Source organism: Trachypithecus francoisi, unplaced genomic scaffold (assembly GCF_009764315.1).
Source record: "Trachypithecus francoisi isolate TF-2019V2 unplaced genomic scaffold, Tfra_2.0 Contig01461, whole genome shotgun sequence".
NCBI classification, from domain to species: Eukaryota; Metazoa; Chordata; class Mammalia; order Primates; family Cercopithecidae; genus Trachypithecus; species Trachypithecus francoisi.
This window is the reverse complement of record NW_022681433.1, coordinates 14,267,739-14,283,171: the sequence shown is the minus strand read 5'-3', so window position 1 is coordinate 14,283,171 and position 15,433 is coordinate 14,267,739.

Here is a 15,433-nt window from a genome sequence, read left to right as displayed (position 1 = left end):
TCTGTGCCAGGCCCTGCTAGGCACTGGAGAAGTACTTATAAATGAAACAAACCCATGTTGGAGCTTAAGACTTCTGTATGAAGATGCAAATGTGCATGCCCATTAACACAGGGATTCTGCCTTTAGGAATTTATCTGAAGGACGTAAAGGGTGCCATAAAGTTGTGCATTCACTGATTTTCTGTGAGAAGTTATTTAACAAGATAAAAATTGAAGACAACCTAAACTCTTGACAATAAGGGGAACTGGTGAATAGATTATAGTGTAATTGATTATGACTTGGGAATATTCGATGATAAAGTTTTTACTACATGTATTTATATGGGAGGAAGAATATGACTTGCACAATGAAAAATTGGGGTTATAGAACTCATTCCATGTGTGTAAAAACAAAAAATCGAAAATACTACATTTTTACCTTTTTAAAATATATCTAATGAAGATTCATTTCTTCTTTTTCTTCTTTAATTTTTTTATTTTTTATTTTTTATTTTTTTTTAGATGGAGTCTCGCTCTGTCACCCAGGCTGGAGTGCAATGGCGCAATCTCAGCTCACTGCAACCTCCGCCTCCTGGGTTCAAGCAATTCTCCTTCCTCAGCCTCCTGAGTAGCTGGGATTACAGGTGAGTGCCACCACCTCCAGCCAGTTTTTGTATTTTTAGTAGAGACGGGGTTTCACCATGTTTGTCAGGCTGGTCTCGAACTCCTGACCTCGTGGTTCACCCGCCTCAGCCTCCCAAAGTGCTGGGATTACAGGTATGAGCCACCATGCCTGGCCGATTCATTTCTTTTATAATTGGCAATGTGAGTAGTTCCACTTTGGAAAAAAGGTCATCCAAGACAAAAAAACAAAATAAACATTAAGCACAATTGGCAAGGAATGAATGTACTTTATTTTCTGGGTGAAATTCTCCCCTGGAAAGGACTTTTTTTTTTTTTTTTTTTTTTTTTTTTAAGGGTATGCTTGAAATGCTTTTTGTTGGCAAATGTGAGTGAAACTTGTTTTGGAGAAACATGCAGCATTTTGATTGGGGGAGATTTTAAATATCAAGGAACATAATATTTTGTTTAAATATCACCTTGGTCTAAAAACCATTACCCCCTCTCCTGGTCCTCTGTAGAGGGGAAATAGCAGCATTTCATTTATGTATATATTCTTCTTTACTCTTTCTACTCATGGTAAAATAAAAATAAAATAGCCTCCGCTACCTCAATAAAAAAGATACTCTGAACACCGTCCTGTTTATATATTAGAATAAAATGTGATATGCTGCCCATGTTATGTACATAAGATAAAGACAGCAAAGCAGACTCCAGAGAGCTATTATACTTTGTGTTATATGACACCATAGATAGCTGCAGAGTCCTTGAATATATATTTTAACATCTCCCAAAGAATAATTCATTTTTTAACCATATTGTAAGGACACTGTTCTTGTAAGCTTCATTTAGTCTGCAGAACATCAAGTGTTAGATTATAATTGTGCCTGTTGAGAATAAACATAACAACATTATGAAATAAGATCAAGAAACTGTATATTCCTAAGTAATTACAACTGCAGAAAACATGGAGGTATTATTACCAGGAGACTTTCAGATGAATACATTGACTTGTACATGAATATGTAACTACATATACAATTATCTTATTAACTGTGGCAAAACACTATAGGCACCAAATACATACCCAGTAGAGATGCCAACTAAAATTTGAAAGCTAGGATTTTGAATTTTTTTGCATTGTTACATTTACTCTTGAATTTTGGGTTCATATTCTGTTCATTTTTCTGTATCCTAAAGTTCTACAGGATAATTGATTGCATGGCAGGATCTGTAGTTGGAGCTTCTTTGGCAAAGTTTTATGAAGTCAGATGAAATTGCATTTACATTCAGAGGCATGGTGGTTGAATGTATATATGCAAATTCACAACTGATAAAGCATTACACAGCAGTCCTGGCAGCTAAGGAGAGCTGTACAACAATACTTCTCAATCTTTCAAAATGCATGCGTCCTTTTAATAACCCAAAAATCCCCCAGATTTTCTTCAGTTTATTTTCAAAGTAAAGTACTATGACACACATAAGTCAAACTGATGATCAGAATAACTTTTCTATCTACTCTTACTTGGATATTTTGATATAACCCTCTTGGGAGGATGTCGAACCAGTTGCTCAGTTGGCAAGGGTGGCTTTACAATTTTCATCTTGAAAGATTGAAAAAAAAAAAGGACTCACATTGTAGTGAACATTTCACCTTTCTGAGCTGAAGTTAGGATGAGATTACTTCATCTGGAGTGCCTACCATGTGCAAAGTGCTGTCCCAGAAATTACATAGGAAACAGAAGTGCCTGTGCTATTAATCTTCAGCCTAGTGAGCTTATAATTTCATAAAGGGAATAAGACACATATAATGACAATAATGAGTCACATATAACTGTAATAAAAAGACACACTTAACTATTTTAGATGGACATGGCTGTGATTAAAAAGCATGGTATGACCGTTCCAAAAGGAAAGATCTGTGGATTCAGGACACAGACAAAATATCTAGTTCCACCTCTACCTTTCTGGTGGGGAAGGGAGGAGAGGAGAGAATTTAGGAAAGGTTTCATGAAGGAGGTGGCCTTTGAGCTGGACTTTGATGCTTAGAGCATGGAGCTGTTGGACAGGAGGACAGTTTTACAGGGCAAATGTCCTTTAAGTAGAAGAGTAGAGGGGATTAAATCTGGAAACATATATAGGCCCTGTGCTAATTGGACCTTGAATGTCAAGCCAAGAAGTGTCACTTTAGCCTGTCATTTGGCTGGGTCACTCAGGGTGATATTCTTGGATGGCACCGTGGTGGATCCAGTGAGTTTCCCTTCATTCAAGAATGCCTTTCATGCTGTATTGGACAAAAAAACATGGGTCACTGGAAATCAAAGCTTAAAATAGATGAAGAAATTCTACATGAGTGTGTAGATGCTATCATTTCAGTTCACGATTTCATGATTTAGAAATGTATGTGCATTTGGTCAGGCCCAGTGGCTCATGCCTGTAATCCCAGCACTTTGGGAGGCCAAGGTGGATGGATCACCTGAGGTCAGCCTGGCCAACATGGTGAAACCCCGTCTCTACTAAAATGCAAACATTAGCTGGGCGTGGTGGCGTGTGCCTGTAGTCCCAGCTACTCAGGAGGTTGAGGCTTGAGCCTGGGAGGCGGAGGTTACTGTGAGCTGAGATCGTACCACTGCACTCCAGCCTGGGTGATAGAGTGAGATTCTGTCTCCACCTCCCCCACCACACCCGCCCCCTATGCCCCCCCACCAAAAAAAAAAAAAAAAAGAAATGTATGTGTATTCACAAACCATTATCAGAGATTGTGAGCTCAGGAGAGCTGAAGATGTGCCTGATTATGAAAGATGGGCAGAGACAATTTTGTTTTTGAGCAAGGAGAGCATGTCATGCTCTGGCTTCATGCTAGCAGCCCTGATGCTGAGCCCATGTTAGGTTTTTTAAAGCCTTGATACTTGGCAAATTATGAGTACTGTGAAAAATAAACAGTGGCCCTTATGCAATTGTAGGTTACTGTGTAGGACCGGTCATGGTCCTTCAGCCTCATTTTCTTGTCTGTCTTCACTTTCATTTTCTTTATTTTTCATGAGAGACAACATTATAATTACTAACGTTTCAGCATCATGATTGACAGAGTTTCTTATGATGCTCTCTTGGACAAGATGGGGGCACATACAGTGGCTGCAGGGACTGGTGGGCAGAGGGGTGCCTGAGGAGTAATCAGATGAGCATTGTGGAAGCATTGTGGGGTCATATCCTTTTGGCACCAGGGGCTGCTGTTTTGTCCTCTGCTGTGTTCTGCTAACATTGGTGTCAGTGAATGACACCAATGAGTGATTTGTCAGTGAATTATCAAGGAACGATAGTGTAGAAGGAACTCTTAGCTTTTCAGTGATAGTATGGAAACAAGAATGGATTGCAGATACTTTCGATGACAAGTTAAGGATGGGCTCCACAAGTTTTAAAAGGATAGAATGATGCATTGAGATCAGCAAGATGATGTTTGAGAAGAATATTTTTATGATCCCACCCATGGGTGCTAAAGCCAGTTACAGATGTCTCGGATTGAGTCAGTGGAGTTTAGGACAACTTATATGGTACCTTGATGTTTTAATTAATGATGTGGAACTAGGGGGTGATTTGTATGTCCATGAGGAGGTCATTCTTAGAATGAGTGGTTAGAAGTATAACTAAGAGAATGGAAGACTTGCTTTCTTGTGACTCTAGATGATGCAGTTAGAACTGAAGTATTGGCATAGCTCTGAGCACCTTGGTTAGGAGGGACTTCAGGTTCCCTGGCGCATGTACTTAGAGGAAAGCTGTTTGGATGGTGGGAGTTTTCAAAAGCTAATCCTACAGTTGGGAGAATCTGAGTTCTTTGACAAGAAGTAGAATAGGTTTTGGGAGGAAGAGAGCATGTAGCTCTGTGTAAATACCTGAAAGGTCATCTGGTGGAAGAATTGCCTCCTTCTGCTCTAGGGAGGCAGAGCTTGCCAACAGAGACCCTGCCCAGATGTGTGGTGAATTGTCTGGTCCTAGAACCAGGGGAAACCACTTAGAAGACTATTAAGCATCAGGCAGGTTATAAGCCTACATCTTTACATTCCTTTCAAACTAGTACTTAACTAATTGATTGTTTTTTCAAGATAAAATATCACTTACCTCTAAGGCCATCATTCTTTTTTTTTTTTTTTTTTTTTTTATTATACTTTAAGTTCTAGGGTACATGTGCATGACGTTTATATCATGTATACCTCCCCCATGCAATCCCTCCCTCCTCCCCCCTCCCCATGATAGGCCCCAGTGTGTGATGTTCCCCTTCCCGAGTCCAAGTGATCTCATTGTTCAGTTCCCACCTATGAGTGAGAACATGCGGTGTTTGGTTTTCTCTTCTTGTGATAGTTTGCTAAGAATGATGGTTTCCAGCTGCATCCATGTCCCTACAAAGGATGCAAACTCATCCTTTTTTATGGCTGCATAGTATTCCATGGTGTATATGTGCCACATTTTCTTAATCCAGTCTGTCACAGATGGACATTTGGGTTGATTCCAAGTCTTTGCTATTGTGAATAGTGCCGCAATAAACATACGTGTGCATGTGTCTTTGTAGTAGAGTAATTTATAATCCTTTGGGTATATACCCAGTAGTGGGATGGCTGGGTCATATGGTACATCTAGTTCTAGATCCTTGAGGAAACGCCATACTGTTTTCCATAATGGTTGAACTAGTTTACAATCCCACCAACAGTGTAAAAGTGTTCCTATTTCTCCACATCCTCTCCAACACCTGTTGTTTCCTGACTTCTTAGTGATTGCCATTCTAACTGGTGTGAGATGGTATCTCATTGTAGTTTTGATTTGCATTCTCTGATGGCGAGTGATGACGAGCATTTTTTCATGTGTCTGTTGGCTGTATGGATGTCTTCTTTTGAGAAATGTCTGTTCATATCCTTTCCCCACTTTTTGATGGGGTTGTTTGTTTTTTTCTTGTATATTTGTTTGAGTTCTTTGTAGATTCTGGATATTAGCCCTTTGTCAGATGAGTAGGTTGCAAAAATTTTTTCCCATTCTGTAGGTTGCCTGTTCACTCTGATGGTAGTTTCTTTAGCTGTGCAAAAGCTCTTTAGTTTAATTAGATCCCATGTGTCAATTTTTGCTTTTGCTGCCGTTGCTTTTGGTGTTTTAGACATGAAGTCCTTGCCCATGCCTATGTCCTGAATGGTACTACCTAGATTTTCTTCTAGGGTTTTTATGGTATTAGGTCTAACATTTAAGTCTCTAATCCATCTTGAATTAATTTTCGTATAAGGGGTAAGGAAAGGATCCAGTTTCAGCTTTCTACTTATGGCTAGCCAATTTTCCCAGCACCATTTATTAATAGGGAATCCTTTCCCCATTTCTTGTTTCTCTCAGGTTTGTCAAAGATCAGATGGCTGTAGATGTGTGGTATTATTTCTGAGGACTCTGTTCTGTTCCATTGGTCTATATCTCTGTTGTGGTACCAGTACCATGCTGTTTTGGTTACTGTAGCCTTGTAGTATAGTTTGAAGTCAGGTAGCGTGACGCCTCCAGCTTTGTCCTTTTGACTTAGGATTGTCTTGGCAATGCGGGCTCTTTTTGGTTCCATATGAACTTTAAAGCAGTTTTTTCCAATTCTGTGAAGAAAGTCATTGGTAGCTTGATGGGGATGGCATTAAATCTATAAATAACCTTGGGCAGTATGGCCATTTTCACGATATTGATTCTTCCTATCCATGAGCATGGTATGTTCTTCCATTTGTTTGTGTCCTCTTTGATTTCACTGAGCAGTGGTTTGTAGTTCTCCTTGAAGAGGTCCTTTACATCCCTTGTAAGCTGGATTCCTAGGTATTTTATTCTCTTTGAAGCAATTGTGAATGGAAGTTCATTCCTGATTTGGCTCTCTGCTTGTCTGTTACTGGTGTATAAGAATGCTTGTGATTTTTGCACATTAATTTTGTATCCTGAGACTTTGCTGAAGTTGCTTATCAGCTTAAGGAGATTTTGGGCTGAGACTATGGGGTTTTCTAAATATACAATCATGTCATCTGCAAACAGGGACAATTTGACTTCTTCTTTTCCTAACTGGATACCCTTGATTTCTTTCTCTTGCCTGATTGCCCTAGCCAGAACTTCCAACACTATGTTGAATAGGAGTGGTGAGAGAGGGCATCCCTGTCTTGTGCCAGTTTTCAAAGGGAATTTTTCCAGTTTTTGCCCATTCAGTATGATATTAGCTGTGGGTTTGTCATAAATAGCTCTTATTATTTTGAGGTACGTTCCATCAATACCAAATTTATTGAGCGTTTTTAGCATAAAGGGCTGTTGAATTTTGTCAAAAGCCTTTTCTGCATCTATTGAGATAATTATGTGGTTCTTGTCTTTGGTTCTGTTTATATGCTGGATTACGTTTATTGATTTGCGAATGTTGAACCAGCCTTGCATCCCAGGGATGAAGCCCACTTGATCATGGTGGATAAGCTTTTGGATGTGCTGCTGAATCCGGTTTGCCAGTATTTTATTGAGGATTTTTGCATCGATGTTCATCAGGGATATTGGTCTAAAATCTCTTTTTTTGTTGTGTCTCTGCCAGGCTTTGGTATCAGGATGATGTTGGCCTCATAAAAAGAGTTAGGGAGGATTCCCTCTTTTTCTATTGATTGGAAAAGTTTCAGAAGGAATGGTACCAGCTCCTCCTTGTACCTCTGGTAGAATTCAGCTGTGAATCCATCTGGTCCTGGACTTTTTTGGTGGGTAGGCTATTAATTGTTGCCTCAATTTCAGAGCCTGCTATTGGTCTATTCAGGGATTCAACTTCTTCCTGGTTTAGTCTTGGAAGAGTGTAAGTGTCCAGGAAATTATCCATTTCTTCTAGATTTTCTAGTTGATTTGCGTAGAGGCATTTATAGTATTCTCTGATGGTTGTTTGTATTTCTGTGGGGTCGGTGGTGATATCCCCTTTATCATTTTTTATTGCGTCTATTTGATTCTTCTCTCTTTTCTTCTTTATTAGTCTAGCTAGCGGTCTGTCAATTTTGTTGATCTTTTCAAAAAACCAACTCCTGGATTCATTGATTTTTGGAGGGTTTTTTGTGTCTCTATCTCCTTCAGTTCTGCTCTGATCTTAGTTATTTCTTGCCTTCTGCTAGCTTTTGAATGTGTTTGCTCTTGCCTCTCTAGTTCTTTTAATTGTGATGTTAGAGTGTCAATTTTAGATCTCTCCTGCTTTCTCTTGTGGGCATTTAGTGCTATAAATTTCCCTCTACACACTGCTTTAAATGTGTCCCAGAGATTCTGGTATGTTGTATCTTTGTTCTCATTGGTTTCAAAGAACCTCTTTATTTCTGCTTTCATTTCGTTATGTACCCAGTAGTCATTCAGGAGCAGGTTGTTCAGTTTCCATGTAGTTGAGCGGTTTTGATTGAGTTTCTTAGTCCTGAGTTCTAGTTTGATTGCACTGTGGTCTGAGAGACAGTTTGTTATAATTTCAGTTCTTGTACATTTGCTGAGGAGTGCTTTACTTCCAATTATGTGGTCAATTTTGGAATAAGTGCGATGTGGTGCTGAGAAGAATGTATATTCTGTTGATTTGGGGTGGAGAGTTCTATAGATGTCTATTAGGTCCGCTTGGTGCAGAGATGAGTTCAATTCCTGGATATCCTTGTTAACTTTCTGTCTGGTTGATCTGTCTAATGTTGACAGTGGAGTGTTGAAGTCTCCCATTATTATTGTATGGGAGTCTAAGTCTCTTTGTAGGTCTCTAAGGACTTGCTTTATGAATCTGGGTGCTCCTGTATTGGGTGCATATATATTTAGGAGAGTTAGCTCTTCCTGTTGAATTGATCCCTTTACCATTATGTAATGGCCTTCTTTGTCTCTTTTGATCTTTGATGGTTTAAAGTCTGTTTTATCAGAGACTAGGATTGCAACCCCTGCTTTTTTTTGTTCTCCATTTGCTTGGTAGATCTTCCTCCATCCCTTTATTTTGAGCCTATGTATGTCTCTGCATGTGAGATGGGTCTCCTGAATACAGCAGACTGATGGGTCTTGACTCTTTATCCAGTTTGCCAGTCTGTGTCTTTTAATTGGAGCATTTAGTCCATTGACATTTAAGGTTAATATTGTTATGTGTGAACTTGATCCTGTCATTATGATATTAACTGGTTATTTTGCTCGTTAGTTGATGCAGTTTCTTCCTAGCCTCGATGGTCTTTACATTTTGGCATGTTTTTGCAATGGCTGGTACCGGTTGTTCCTTTCCATGTTTAGGGCTTCCTTCAGGGTCTCTTGTAAGGCAGGCCTGGTGGTGACAAAATCTCTAAGCATTTGCTTATCTGTAAAGGATTTTATTTCTCCTTCACTGATGAAGCTTAGTTTGGCTGGATATGAAATTCTGGGTTGAAAATTCTTTTCTTTAAGAACGTTGAATATTGGCCCCCACTCTCTTCTGGCTTGTAGAGTTTCTGCCGAGAGGTCTGCTGTTATTCTGATGGGCTTCCCTTTGGGTAACCCGACCTTTCTCTCTGGCTGCCCTTAAGATTTTTTCCTTCATTTCAACTTTGGTGAATCTGGCAATTATGTGTCTTGGAGTTGCTCTTCTGGAGGAGTATCTTTGTGGCGTTCTCTGTATTTCCTGAATTTGAATGTTGGCCTGCCCTACTAGGTTGGGGAAGTTCTCCTGGATGATATCCTGAAGAGTGTTTTCCAACTTGGTTCCATTTTCCCCCTCACTTTCAGGCACCCCAATCAGACGTAGATTTGGTCTTTTTACATAATCCCATACTTCTTGCAGGCTTTGTTCATTTCTTTTTCTTCTTTTTTCTTTTGGTTTCTCTTCTCGCTTCATTTCATTCATTTGATCCTCAATCGCTGATACTCTTTCCTCCAGTTGATCGAGTCGGTTACCGAAGCTTGTGCATTTGTCACGTATTTCTCGTGTCATGGTTTTCATCTCTGTCATTTCGTTTATGATCTTCTCTGCATTAATTAGTCTAGCTGTCAATTCTTCCACTTTTTTTTCAAGATTTTTTGTTTCTTTGCGCTGGGTACGTAATTCCTCCTTTAGCTCTGAGAGGTTTGATGGACTGAAGCCTTCTTCTCTCATCTCGTCAAAGTCATTCTCTGACCAGCTTTGATCCGTTGCTGGCGATGGGCTGCGCTCCTTTGCAGGGGGAGATGCGCTCTTATTTTTTGAATTTCCAGCTTTTCTGCCCTGCTTCTTCCCCATCTTTGTGGTTTTATCTGTCTCTGGACTTTGATGATGGTGACGTACTGATGGGGTTTTGGTACAGGTGTCCTTCCTGTTTGATAGTTTTCCGTCTGACAGTCAGAAGGACTGTCTGTTGGTCTGTTAGAGATTGCTTGAGGTCCACTCCAGACCCTGTTTGCCTGGGTATCAGCAGCAGAGGTTGCCGAAGATAGAATATTGCTGAACAGCGAGTGTACGTGTCTGATTCTTCCTTTGGAAGTTTCCTCTCAGGGGTGACGCCACCCTGTGAGGTGTGGGGTATCAGACTGCCCCTAGTGGGGGATGTCTCCCAGCTAGGCTACTCAGGGGTCAGGGACCCACCTGAGCAGGCAGTCTGTCCGTTCTCAGATCTCAACCTCCGCGTTAGGAGATCCACGGCTCTCCCCAAAGCTGTCAGACAGAGTCGTTCGGGTCTGCAGCGGCCCGCTCTTTCCCCTAATGGACTGCAGCTGTGCGCTGTCCGCAGCGGTAGAGTCTACAGAGACAGGCAGGCTTCCTTGAGCTGCTGTGAGCTCCACCCAGTTCGAGCTTCCCAGCGGCTTTGTTTACCTACTTAAGCCTCAGCAATGGCGGGCGCCCCTCCCCCAGCCTCGCTGCTGCCTTGCGTATAGATCGCCGCAGACGGCTGTGTTAGCAGTGAGGGAGGCTCCGTGGGCGTGGGACCCTCCCGGCCAGGTGTGGGATATATTCTCCTGGTGTGCCTGTTTCCTTAAAGCGCAGTATTGGGGTGGGAGTTACCCGATTTTCCAGGTGTTGTGTGTCTCAGTTCCCCTGGCTAGGAAAACGGATTTCCTTCCCCCTTGCGCTTCCAGGTGAGGCGATGCCTCGCCCTGCTTCAGCTCACGCTGGTCAGGCTGCAGCAGCTGACCAGCACCGATTGTCCGGCACTCCCTAGAGAGATGACCCCAGTACCTCAGCTGAAAATGCAGAAATCACCGGTCTTCTGTGTCGCTCGCGCTGGGAGTTGGAGACTGGAGCTGTTCCTATTCGGCCATCTTGCTCCGCCCCCCCAGGCCATCATTCTTAAGTTTTTATAATAATGGATCTAAGGCATATGAAAGTTACAGGTCTCACTCTGGGAAAATGCACTTCAGCTAGGGGTTTGTACCTAGTAGAGGGCCTTGGATTGAAATTTAGATCTGGAAAGAAATTCGTGTTTGTGTTTACTTTGCTGCTATCTTATGGCAGGATGAGGGAGCTGAGGTGAGGGAGATGCGTGAAGCCACATAACGGGGAGGGAAGGAGACAGGAAACATGACTTCCTGTGCATAATTTTGCCTCATAAAATTGAAAGTTTTTAAATTTGCTTTTCCTGTCTTATGTGAACTTCCACGTGTTGTTTTTGGTTTTTTCTATTCTTGTTCTTACAATAGTGTGTTTTCCTTTTGTTCTTCCTGTGTGGTGTATGATTCCATTCATGGGCAGCTTTTCTTCTTTACAGCTTCTGCTTTCTATCTGTGTCCCAGTTCTGCCACTCATGAGCTGTGTGACCTTGGGAATGTTACCTCCTCTGTGCTTTCATTTCCATACCGGGAAGTAGGGGGGGAAAAAAAAGGCAAGGGGATGTGAAGACCTGTCTCTGGAGGCTGCTATAAATATTAAGTGTCCTAACTTAAATTAAAATTTAATATTAAAGACTTATAATTGTGTAATTTTAATTTAAAGTTAAATTTTAGGCCACGTGCTGTGGCTCATGCCTGTAATCTGGCACTTTGGGAGGCCAAGGTGGGAGGATCACTGGAGGCCAGGAGTTTGAAACCAGTCTGGTCAATATATCAAGACCCTATTTCTACAAAAATAAAAAAATTAGCCAGGTGTGATGATGTGCACATGTAGTCCCAGCTACTTGGGAGGCTGACCCAGTTGGCTCTCTCGAGCCCAGGAGTTCATGGTTACAGTGAGCTATGAACGTGCTACTGCACTCCAGCCTGGGCAACAGAACGAGATCCTGTTGCAATTTTTTGAACAAATTTGTATAACTGCTGAGAAAATACTGGGCCCCTAGCAGGTTCCAGCTTTTTTTCTGTCCCCTTACCAGTGAGTACCACTGGTTATTGTTTACTGTTACTGTTTACTGACAAACTTAAAGAACATTTATGATGTAATGCCTTAAAAATTAAAATACACGTCTTTCCAGCATGACACTGGTTTTATAGTTCTCTGCCACTTCCTTGCAATCATGTTACGTGTTGTGGACTTCGATGCTTTCTGTTTGTCTCTGCTGAGCAAAATTTCTTTCTTTCTCCCAGCTTCAACAGTTCAAACCGAAGAGGGCTCTTGGCTGCATATTTACACTTCTGCCCACAGAAAATTAGAGGCAGTTCCCTTCCGTGGATGGTCTATATTTATGAACTTTCTTGCCCTTCTCGACTTTCCAGGATACCTGTTCCTCAACCCAGAGAGCACAGCACTCTTTTAAACTGCAGTCTTACTGATATGCCTACATGCTTTTTGTATTTGTGCTTAGAGAACATGTGTATCTTCAAGGGAAACACTTTTAAAATTGAATAAACAAAGAAACAAGGGTTTGTTGAGAATCCCCTCTGTGTCAGGAAATGAAGACTGGGATCAGGGTATCAGCAACTTGGTTGAGGGCTATACTGGGGTCAGGCTGCACCAGGGGGTGCTACTGGCTTCCTGGAGATAAGGCTGGGACGAGAAGATGGAGAAGGAGAAAAAGCATGAGAGTGCGGAGGAAGAGGACAGTGAGGGAGTCGTGGAAAGAACAGAAGAGCAGTGTGGTAGGGAAATGCAAGCGCACATGCACATGTATGACTGTGTATTTTCCCATGATCATACACACATGGGGAAAGAAATGGAAAGATCCAGATGTTAATGTGTCTTGGGGTATGGGGTAGAAGAGGCAAATTTTAAAAAACAGAACAAAAAGCAGCTTATAAGAAATGATCTTATGTATGTGAAAAAGTTTACCTGCTTATGTATAGATTTGAAAGAAAAGAGAGCTCTAATTTGGAAACACAGGGGGCTTCAGTGACGAGGAGCATGAGGACGGCTGCAAGGTGTCCTTGGGTTGAGTGATGGACTGTCGCGTGTTATATGATTTTGCTTTATAACGTAAAGCTTTTATTAAATAGAGACAGGGTCTTCCTATGTTGCCAAGGCTGGCCTTGGACTCCTGGCCTCAAGTGATCCTCCTACCTCAGGCTCCCAAAGCATTGGGATTACAGGTGTGAGCTACTGTGCCCAGCCCTCATATTCTTTTTAATATATGAAACAACATGTTAACAATGATGGAGGGAAAACAAGTGGGTGGCCACGTTGCCATGTAACCTGTTTCAGGACAAACATAATAGTAACCTCCTGTGTGGTGTGCACGTGTGCTTGTGCATTCTTGATGAATGAAGAGGAAAGTGTGGAAGGCTTCCAGTCTCCACTGGGGGAATTGGTGATGGGGCCGAGCCTTGTTACTGTTAAAATCCCCTATCCCCAGTGCCTAATAAAATACATTCATAGTAGTGGATGGAACAGTGTCAACCTTGAGTGGAATGGTTTAGTGGTGATCTGTGAGTCTACTTTCACAGAAAAGCATATCCTGTGTGGATTTTAAAGTCTTTGGGGGCAGAAATAACACTGATCTTCCTCATCATTCATTTGGCCATTTATTCATTCATTTGTGCTACAAATGCATACTAAGTGCCTAATATGTATGCCAGATATTAGACAATATTTATTTTCAGTGTCTAGCAAATCAGAAAGTCTTTTTTTTTTTTTAAATTCTTCAAAGTGAAAATACAGGGTATTACAAGTTCATCATTATAGGACGACCTAGTCAGTCAGGAGGGCTTCCTGGAGGAAGTGGTAGTTATGTTGCATATTGAAGGATGCAAAGGACTTGTTATATGAGGTTGGGGGATGTTTCCATATTCTATGCAGTTGGAAAAGTATGTGGAAAGGCCCTGAGGCAGGGAGTAATGAACATGGTAGTGTGAGGAATGAGGCCAATGTGGCAGCAGCCTGCAGAGCAGAGGGTGAGGTGGGGATGAGGCCAGAAAGGTGTTCAGGGCCTGCTCATGCAGGCCTTGAAGGCCAGAATGAAGCATTTCCGCCAAGTTTTTATTTTGGAAAATTTCAAACTTACAGAAAAGTTGCAGATGTAATAGAATTCTTAACTAGATATTCAAATGGTTGACTTTTGCCAGTTTCTCTCTTTTACTCTTTCTCCTTCTCATATGCACACACACATACATACACATGTTTTTCTTGGTCGAATCATTTGAGAATAAGTTAGAGAAATCATGACATACTACCCCTGAATTCTAAAGCATGGATACTTCAAGAACAAAAATAATCTCTGGCATAATTATAGCACGATTGTACACCCAAGGAAATTAATTATAAAATACCTGTACCTTATAAACAGTCCATATTTAAATCTCTGATTGTCCTAATAATATCCTTTGCTAACATATTTTGAAAATCCAGGCTCTGCTGACATTTTTTTGGGACCAGTTAGGCCAGTTATTTTGTAATACATACCTTAATTTAAATTCGCCAGGTTATTTTCTCATGGTTAAATTCTGGTTGAACATTACTGCATAGGTGATGGGTGGCCCTGAGAACTAACTAATATCAAGAGTCCGTAATGTCAGTTTCGATACTAGTGATGTTAAATTTGATCACATGGTTAATGTGGTGTCTATCAGATCTCTCTATTGTAAGGATCAAATTTTCTTTTTGTAAGAAATAAAGTAGCTGGGGGGAAGATAAGCATCTATAAATACCTTGTTCCCCAACAATCTTTTACCCAATGTTTGTACCTTTGGCATCCCTTGTGCAAGATAATATTAATGCAGAGATTGCAAAATAGTGATTTTTCAAAATCTGTAAATTTTTTCCTACATTCGTTGATACTCTTCTGTAAAGAAGAGCCTTTACTTCTCCTCCACCCTTTTTTTTCTTTTTTTGAGACGGAGTCTCGCTCTGCCGCCCAGGCTGGAGTGCAGTGGCCAGATCTCAGCTCACTGCAAGCTCCGCCTCCCGGATTCACGCCATTCTCCTGCCTCAGCCTCCGGAGTAGCTGGGACTACAGGCGCCCGCCACCTCGCCCGGCTAGTTTTTGTATTTTTTTTTTTTTTTTTTTTTTGAGGCGGAGTCTCGCTCTGTCGCCCGGGCTGGAGTGCAGTGGCCGGATCTCAGCTCACTGCAAGCTCCGCCTCCCGGGTTCACGCCATTCTCCTGCCTCAGCCTCCCGAGTAGCTGGGACTACAGGTGCCCGCCAACTCGCCCGGCTAGTTTTTGTATTTTTTTAGTAGAGACGAGGTTTCACCGTGTCAGCCAGGATGGTCTCGATCTCCTGACCTCGTGATCCACCCGTCTCGGCCTCCCAAAGTGCTGGGATTACAGGCTTGAGCCACCGCGCCCGGCCTTTTTGTATTTTTTTAGTAGAGACGGGGTTTCACCATATTAGCCAGGATGGTCTCGATCTCCTGACCTCGTGATCCGCCCGTCTCGGCCTCCCAAAGTGCTGGGATTACAGGCTTGAGCCACCGCGCCCGGCCTCCTCCACCTTTTAAATCAGTATCAGTATAGACTTGTGGATGTTTAAAATTTGGATTTAAGATTTCACATGCATTTATAATCCTTTTCTAACATT